Here is an 8,631-nt window from a genome sequence, read left to right as displayed (position 1 = left end):
TCTTTGGTAAAAGTCATCACCATTTTTCATTTAACATTTAACTGTCCACAACTGCATTCCAAGAACCTCTACAAGTCCCCCCACCCCAGTTGCTGGATTGCTATTACAGCTGAATAGCTTACATTAGGATATGATGATAATTTGCTTTGACTCAACTTTGAAACTATATTATTCTTTTTTTTTATTCGTATTATGTATATACTGCTTTTTTGCCTAGGCACTAAAATAAATAAAATAAAATAAAATAAATACATTATGTAAAATGAAGACCAAAGTTTTGGTGCATGTGGTTTTAGTTTTTGCATGCACTGAAACCTGACTACCAAGGCATCTCAAGAGAAAAAGCATCTGTCTGTGGCCCAGAAACTGCAGCCTTTCAAAAGGTAAGGATTGGAATGCATGCACTGCTTGTAGTAAGAAAATCTCCTGCATTGTCCATCCACCTTTGTTAAGAAAAAAACTGCAGTTTGAATTTCACTGTGGAATTTGCTTTAATCCCGATTTTAACTGATTATTTTCCAGACTAGTGCGAGGTTGAAAATCTGGTGATTTTGGTGCTTTGAACAATGTTTTTCCTGGAATATGTGTGGGTGAGAGAGAAAGAGAAAACCTGCAAATCGCCTCATGCATTTAATTTGGAAACTTTTCAGATGCTGTGGTTTCGTAAAGGCAGTTGGCGTAACCATCAAGCTCTGTGATGCTGTCAAGACGAGAACTTCTAGAGGACCACCCACAGTCTCCTGGCCTGGGAATTCATTCCCCCTTTGAGGCATTATTTTTCACACTCCATTTGCATCTCAACTCGAGCAAGTTTCGCTCCAACTCTCCTTCCCTGCATCATGGCCTTTGGTGAGTATTGAGTTCCTCTGGAGAATCCTCTCCAATATGCATTTTTGCAGTGGTGAGATGGAGGGTGGAAGGGAACTGGCAAGCTTCCATATCAGTCCTCTTGGGCCCAGCTGGACTAAGAAAACAAACTTGGCAAATATATTCCCAGACCACTTGGCAAATGCAAAAAAATGAAGTCAGGGTACTCCATGGACACAGTATATTCCTATGCCATATATAGGGCTAAAAATAACTTTATACAAACAGTCGAATAGCAATTGGCCAATGAGATGTACAAATGCAAACAATCGTTTACAGCTTCATATAAAATAAATACATATGTTTGCACAGAACACATTACAGTGGTACCTTGGTTTGCATACATTTTGGATTATAAACACGTCAAACCCGGAAGTGTGTGTCCCGGTTTGCAACCTTTTTTTGGATTACAACCCAATTTTTTTGGAGGCCCCATTGGCAAACGCAAGCCTTGGGTTACAACCTGTTTTGGTTTACAAACGGACCTCCGGAACAGATTATGGTTGTAAACCAAGGTACCACTGTACTTTGTGTGATTATATACATTCATTGTATTTTATTGATGTGAAGCTACACGTTATTGATTGCATTTCTATGTCTCATTGGCCATATGACTGTTCTTGTGAAGTTACATACTTTCCATCTGGAATAAACTTCTGTCTTTAAATTTTATTTTACAGAATCCCTCTACCTTCGTACTTGTGGCACTTGTGGCACTTTAGCGGTCCTCACAACAAGCATGTGAGGTAGTCCATTTGGACGCCCCTCCTTTTACAGGTGCATTATGGGCACTGAGAACATTCCCCACTACACAGTGCCAAGTCCATCATGTCAGTGCCAAGTCCACTGCTGTTGCAGCAGTTAATTTTTTTTGCAAGGGCTATTGACTTCAAGGTTACTTCTCTCTGTTTTAATATTTAACCAGGGGCATCCACTTTGGTTTATTTTATGTAGCTCAGCCAAATTATTGAAGAGTCAGCAGTGCCCCTGCTGGAACTGCCTCAAGGCCATGTGTGCTAGTTAGAAATTCACTTTCTATTGACAGTTCCCATCTGTTCCAGAAGTGAACATAAGTGATTGGTTTGGTGAAGTCCTTTGGACAGACCTCGCTTACACCATCCAGTTCTGCATCCCATAATATTACATATCTATGGGCCAGTTTGCTGTTGTTGTAAGTGGGGAGGACCTCTGGCTCTGTGGTTGTGAACTTGCTTCATAACGGGGGGGGGGGGGGATGAACTTGTGCCCCCCCCCGATGTTTCTGGGCATCAGCCCCAGACAGCGTGGAACGTGGTTTGGAGTGATTAGAGTGAGGTTTCACAACAGCAGGAGAGCCATAAGTCCACTAGTCCGGTTTTTTTACACAAGGCCCAAGATTCATTATTTTGGTTTTAACCGTCTGAAAAGGGTTTCCAGACCCTTCAAATGTCCCTATTTTCCAGAGACAGTCCTGGATTTACAGAAGCCATCCCAGTTTCTGACTTGATCCCAGAATAGTCCCGCTTTTCCTTAGGATGTCCCTATTTTCATGGGAGAAATGTTGGAGGGTATGGTAGGATGTCCCTATTTTCATTGGGGGTGGTGGTATGGAGTTACGTGACCACCAGAGATAAGTATCTATACAATCTTTAGAAGACATCTGAAGGCAGCTCTGTATAGGGAAGTTTTAAATTTTTTTATTATGTTTTTATATGTGTTGGAAGCCACCCAGAATGACAGGGGCAACCCAGTCAGATCTGTGGGGCATAAGTAATAAAAATAATAATAATAATAATAATAAGAAGAAGAAGAAGAAGAAGAAGGAGGAGGAGGAGGAGGAGGAGGAGGAGGAGGAGGAATAGGACATCTCTAATCATTGGAGAAATGTTGGAAGGTATGGGTTTTCAGTAGCAGAACTAAGAAAGACCTGAGATGTAGACCATGAAGAACAACTGCCAGTCCAAACACACAGTTCTGGCTTATAGGTGGACCTTTAGTCAGTATTTAGTTGCTTCAGATATAGATAGAGAGACAGAGAGATATACTCATATGCATGTCATGGTGAATTTATTACTAATTTATTACACACACAAAAGAACAATACAACTTGGCCCTTCCTCTGAGGGGCTCTGGACAGCAGACATGGAGTTTTAGACTTGATTTATTGATTTAACCAACCTTCACAGGCACTTTGGGATGCGGGTGGCACTGTGGGTTAAATCACAGAGCCTAGAAGGTTGGCAGTTTGAATCCCTGCGACGGGGTGAGTTCCCGTTGCTCGGTCCCTGTTCTGCCAACCTAGCAGTTCAAAAGCACATCAAAGTGCAAGTAGATAAATAGGTACCACTCCGGCGGGAAGGTAAACAGCATTTCCGTGTGCTGCTCTGGTTCTCCAGAGGTGGCTTAGTCATGCTGGCCACATGACCCGGAAGCTGTACGCTGGCTCCCTTGGCCAATAAAGCGAGATGAGCGCTGCAACCCCATTGTCTGTCACAACTGGACCTAATGGTCAGGGGTCCCTTTACCTTTACCTTTACACAGGCATTTCAAACCTACTATATATCTGGCAGCCAACTCATTTCCTATAACTTGATGTGTGGAATGCCCACACCAAATTGACATGTACAGTTATGACCATAATAATAATAATTTTATTATTATTTCCCCCAACCCATCTGGTTAATCAAGATACATGCCCAGACTGCCTCACATCTGGTCAAAGACCAACATTCCTGGACCACGAAAGCCTTGCCACAGTACTTTATGCCAGGGTTTCCAAAACTTAGGTCTCCAGCTGTTTTGGGGTTACAACTCCCATCATCCCTAGCTAGCTAGCAAGACCTGTGGTCAGGGATGATGGGAATTGTAGTCCAAAAACAGCTGGAGGTTCAAGTTTGGGAGACCCTGCTATATGTGCTGGTTACTTTGAGACTGAATTACTGCAATGCGCTTTTTGTGGGGCTTCCCTTGTGCTTGATATGGATGCTGCAGTGAGTGTAGAATGCTGCAGCATGATTGCTAACAGGCCTCATCACCATATAAAACCTTTGCTCTAGAGGTCTACACTGGTTGCTGGTTGCTACCAGGCCAGGTTCAATGAGCTACTCTTGGTATATAAAGCCCTCAACAACTTGGGACCAGTTTACCTGTGAGATTTCCTTTCCCCTCATGTGCCCACTCATCTACTAAGACTGGTAGAATTGACATTTGTAAGAACTCATTTAGTGTGGTATCACCTACGCTTTGGAACGCCCTCCCTGTTGATAGCAAGCAGACATCTTTACTGTATTCTTTTTGTCAGCTCCTAAAGAAAACCCAAAACATTATTGTTTAGGCACACTTACCCAGATGCTAAGAAAGTTGATGTGGAGACTTCCGGTTGGCGCCAGCGCTAATGGCGGCTCGCTCTCCGATCTCCGGAGAGGGAGCTGCTCCATGAGTTCGGGTCTGACCGCTACGGCGAAGCGGGGACCCCTAAAATCACAGGCGCGGAAGCCTGTGAACAAGGAGACTCGGTGGGCATCGTTTGCGCCCCCCTTTACTGCAAAAGAGCCTTTTTAAAGGCTCCGGAGGAGCATCGGGGGTGCGCAGAGCTGAGAGTCGCTACCCAGCCCGTGGAGTGAAGCCGCATCGCCATTAACGGAGAGCGCCGATTCCTTCCTGAAATTTGGACTAAAAAGAGACTCCCGTGAGTAGGATTGGCAACTTTATCGGGACTTTAAATTAAATTCCTAAAAAAATCGGCCAAAAGTGGGGACGGTAAATAAAGGAAGTCTGCCTTCCCCAGATTGCATGACTGCTAAAGCAACGGATCCAGCAAGCTGTAATTGATAAATTTAAGGATAAATTCTTGAAAGGACCAACCCCAGCATTGAGCTTAAGTCCCCCCCCCCCCTAGTAAGCAGGAACAGGGGGGGGAAGAAGAAGAAAGGAAACCTGCGGGAAAAGTTTTAAAGGGACAATTTACTGCAGACTCTGACTCTGGGAACGGACTGTCTGGGTGAAGCACTTTGACAGGGAACTGTCAGATGTGTTGCAAAGTGGGGACTTTATTAGACACAATTTATTGAGACTTTGTAGAAATAATACGGTTGCAACTAAAAAGACTGAGAGATGTTTCTTAGTAACTTTTTCCCTCTGAGGGTTTTTGGACTCATTGTTTCCCTGTTTTACTGAACATCTTGGCTCCCTCTAGAGGGCTGAAGGCAACAGTTGCAACACTGACGGTTAAAAACAAAGTCACTGGATTTTTCCATTCAAGACCTGTTCCTGTGAGAACGACCTTGGGACATGAGTGGCCCTGCAGATGAGATAGCAACAAGATCCAAGTCTAAAGCAGCACAAAAGAAAAGGGGCTCTTTATCAGGACTATTGCCAACAGGTACAGGCGGACAGGAAAAAGGAATAAGTGCATTCATGGAGTCAGTGACGTAGGCATTATTGAAGATAAATGAATCTTTAGAAAAATTGAATAAACAGAGTACAGAAAATACTAAGCAATTGGCAGATTTAACGGCAAAATTAGACTTGAACACCAAGAGTGTGACATCTAATACACAGATTATACACAAATTGGTCGAGGAAAACGCCACAATTAGGAAGATTGCAGAAGAAGCCAAATCCACTGCGGAATCTACACAGGAAAATTTAGTACCGGTTTGCAGGAGGCTTGACCAACATGAGGCGACCCTGTCTTTATGGGACATGCAGCGTAAGGAGAAGAACTTGAGACTGAGGCTGGTTCCAGAAAGTGAAGGGGACAACCTAGTGGACTTTCTCACAAAAGAAATTTCAGACTTTTGGCAGGAAAACCTAGAGGGAAAAGAATTTGAGATAACAACTGCCTTCAGACTGGGCAGAAGGCAAGGCAGGAAGATTCCAAGGGATTGCCTGATAACATTGAGATCCAAAGAGGAAAGAGACAAGATATTAAGCTTGCATTACCAGAAGACACTTCAGATTCAAAACGTCTCTGTGCAAATCTACAGGGATATCCCAAAATATATTCTGGAGGTGAGAACCCAGTTCAAGACTTTGGTTGACCTGCTGAAGAAGAACAACATACCTTTCAGGTGGGAATTTCCACAGGGTCTGTCTTTTAATTTTAGAGGAAAGAAAGTCAAGATAAGAACAGTACAAGATAAAGAACAATTTTTGCACAAGTACGGAGAGGACTTGGTGAAAGGGGTTTTAAACTCAACATCGGATACAGATTTGGGGAACTTGACATTTGGGCTTAAATCACCAACGGACGAAGAACAGCTGCAGGGTGCAGTTGGAGGCAACTAATTAACAATGTCTCTGAGATTCTTAACTTGGAATTGTAATGGACTGAACCTTCCCAGAAAAAGGCGTGAGGTTTTTCACATTCTGAAAAGAGAACAATTGGATCTGATTTGTTTACAAGAAACCCACGTGACAAGGGCACAGAGAAGACTACTTATAAATAAAAGATTGGGACAAGAATTTATTTCATCAGATAAAGTTAAGAAAAGAGGAGTGGTGTTCTATGCAAAAGAGAAACTGGCTCCAAAACAGATTTTCAAAGATGAACAGGGTAGAATTCTGGCAATTGAGATACAGATTCAAGGAGAAAAAATTTTGATATTTGGAATTTATGCACCGAATGAAGGGAAGGCAGAATTTTACAAGAAATTGCATGAGACATTAATGGACTATTTGGACTATAAGGTGATCCTTTTAGGGGATATGAATGGTGTCGTCTCTACAAATATGGACAAAGCACAAGACAGGTGATCTCCAAGGACGGGAGATTACCTAAGACTTTCTTTGAAATGACTGACAACTTGGACCTGATTGACATTTGGAGAACAAGAAATCCTCTCGAGAGGGAGGGAACATTCTTTTCAGAATCACAGATGACTTGGACAAGAATAGATCAAATATGGATTACTAGTGGAATGGCTCCAAAGATAAAGAAAGTGGAAATCTGCCCAAAGACATGCTCCGACCATAACGCGGTAAAGATGGAAATGAAAATAACAACAGCTGGTTCCTTCAGATGGAGAATGAATGACACCTTATTCAGAGATTCAGAGGTGTACCAAAAGGCCCAAAAGACCTTGAAGGACTACTTTGAGATAAATCTGAGGACAGAAGTGGAGAAACGAGTGATCTGGGACGCAAGCAAGGCCGTGATGAGGGGTTTCCTGATATAGCAGAATTCCTTGAAAAGGAGGAAACAGCAGGAGAAGAAAGATAAAATTTTGGAAAAGATAAAAGACAGTGAAAAGAAATTGAGATCTAACCCAAAGTCACATGAGATCTTGAGAGAAATTAAACTGTATCAGAAGCAATATATGGAATTGATGAACCAGGAGATTGAATGGAAAATTAAGCGAATGAGACAAGACATTCGAATCGGCAGATAAATGTGGGAAACTCCTATCATGGCAATTGAAGAAGAGACAGAAATTGAACACAGTCACAAGTTTGGAGGTAGACGGAAAGAACATTTCTAAACCAAATGAGATCAGTAATTGCTTTCAGAGTTATTTCAGAAGACTGTACGCACAAGGGCCGGAAAACGAAAGAGAAATGGAAGAATTTCTCAAGAAATATGGATTACAAAAAATTTCGCAACAAAGTATGTTGCTTTTAAATGAGAAAATAACTGAACAAGAAATTGAGGGTGCCATTCAAAATATGCAACTGGGGAAATCTCCAGGGCCAGATGGATTAACCTCCAGATACTACAAAGCTTTGAAGGACTGGATAATACAGCCGTTTAAGGAGGTTTGTAACGAGATATTAGAGGGGAAAAGGGCACCTGAGACGTGGAAAGAAGCCTTCATTACACTTATACCAAAGACTGAGGTTGATAAAAAACAGATCAAGAACTACCGCCCTATATCACTACTTAATGTGGATTATAAAATTTTTGCAGACATTTTGGCAAAAAGACTAAAGAAGGTGCTGGTGGAGGAGATCCATAAAGATCAGGCAGGCTTTCTCCCGGGTAGACATATATCTACCAATGTAAGGAATATAATTGACATTATAGAAATGTTGACAGTGAACATTAATACAAAGGCAGTTTTAATTTTTGTGGACGCAGAGAAAGCCTTTGACAATATATCTTGGAAATTTATGAAAAAGAATCTCCATGGGATGGGGGTAGGCCAAAGGTTTGAAAATGGTATAAGTGCAATTTATTCTGAGCAAAAGGCAAAGTTAATTGTAAATAATGTGGTCATGGATGAATTACCTATAGAAAAAGGGACACGTCAGGGATGCCCAATATCCCCATTACTTTTTATATCGGTCCTGGAGGTTCTGTTAAATATGATTAGGGGGGACCAGCTGGTAAAAGGGATTCAGGTCGGAGCCAGACACTACAAATTGAAGGCCTTTGCAGATGACTTAGTATTGACCTTGCAAGAGCCAGACACTAGTACCAAAAGAGCTCTAGAATTAATTCAAGTATTCGGCCAGGTCGCAGGATTTAAGTTGAACAAACAAAAAACCAAGGTACTGGAAAAAAACTTAACAAATGTTGAAAGAGAGAGATTCCAAGAGGAAACTGGGTTAGTGGTGGCAAAGAGTGTAAAATACCTGGGGATTAACATGACATCTAAGAATGTAAACTTATTTAAGGATAACTATGATAAGTGCTGGACTGAGATAAAGAAAGATTTAGAAATATGGTCAAGCCTGAAGCTTTCCTTGTTAGGTCGAATCGCAGTAATTAAAATGAATGTATTGCCTAGAATGTTATTTTTGTTTCAGACATTACAAATTGTTGATAAACTGGACTGTTTCAAG

This window comes from Podarcis cretensis (genome assembly GCF_951804945.1).
Source record: "Podarcis cretensis genome assembly, chromosome: 14".
NCBI lineage: Eukaryota > Metazoa > Chordata > Lepidosauria > Squamata > Lacertidae > Podarcis > Podarcis cretensis.
This window is presented reverse-complemented; position numbering follows the sequence as displayed.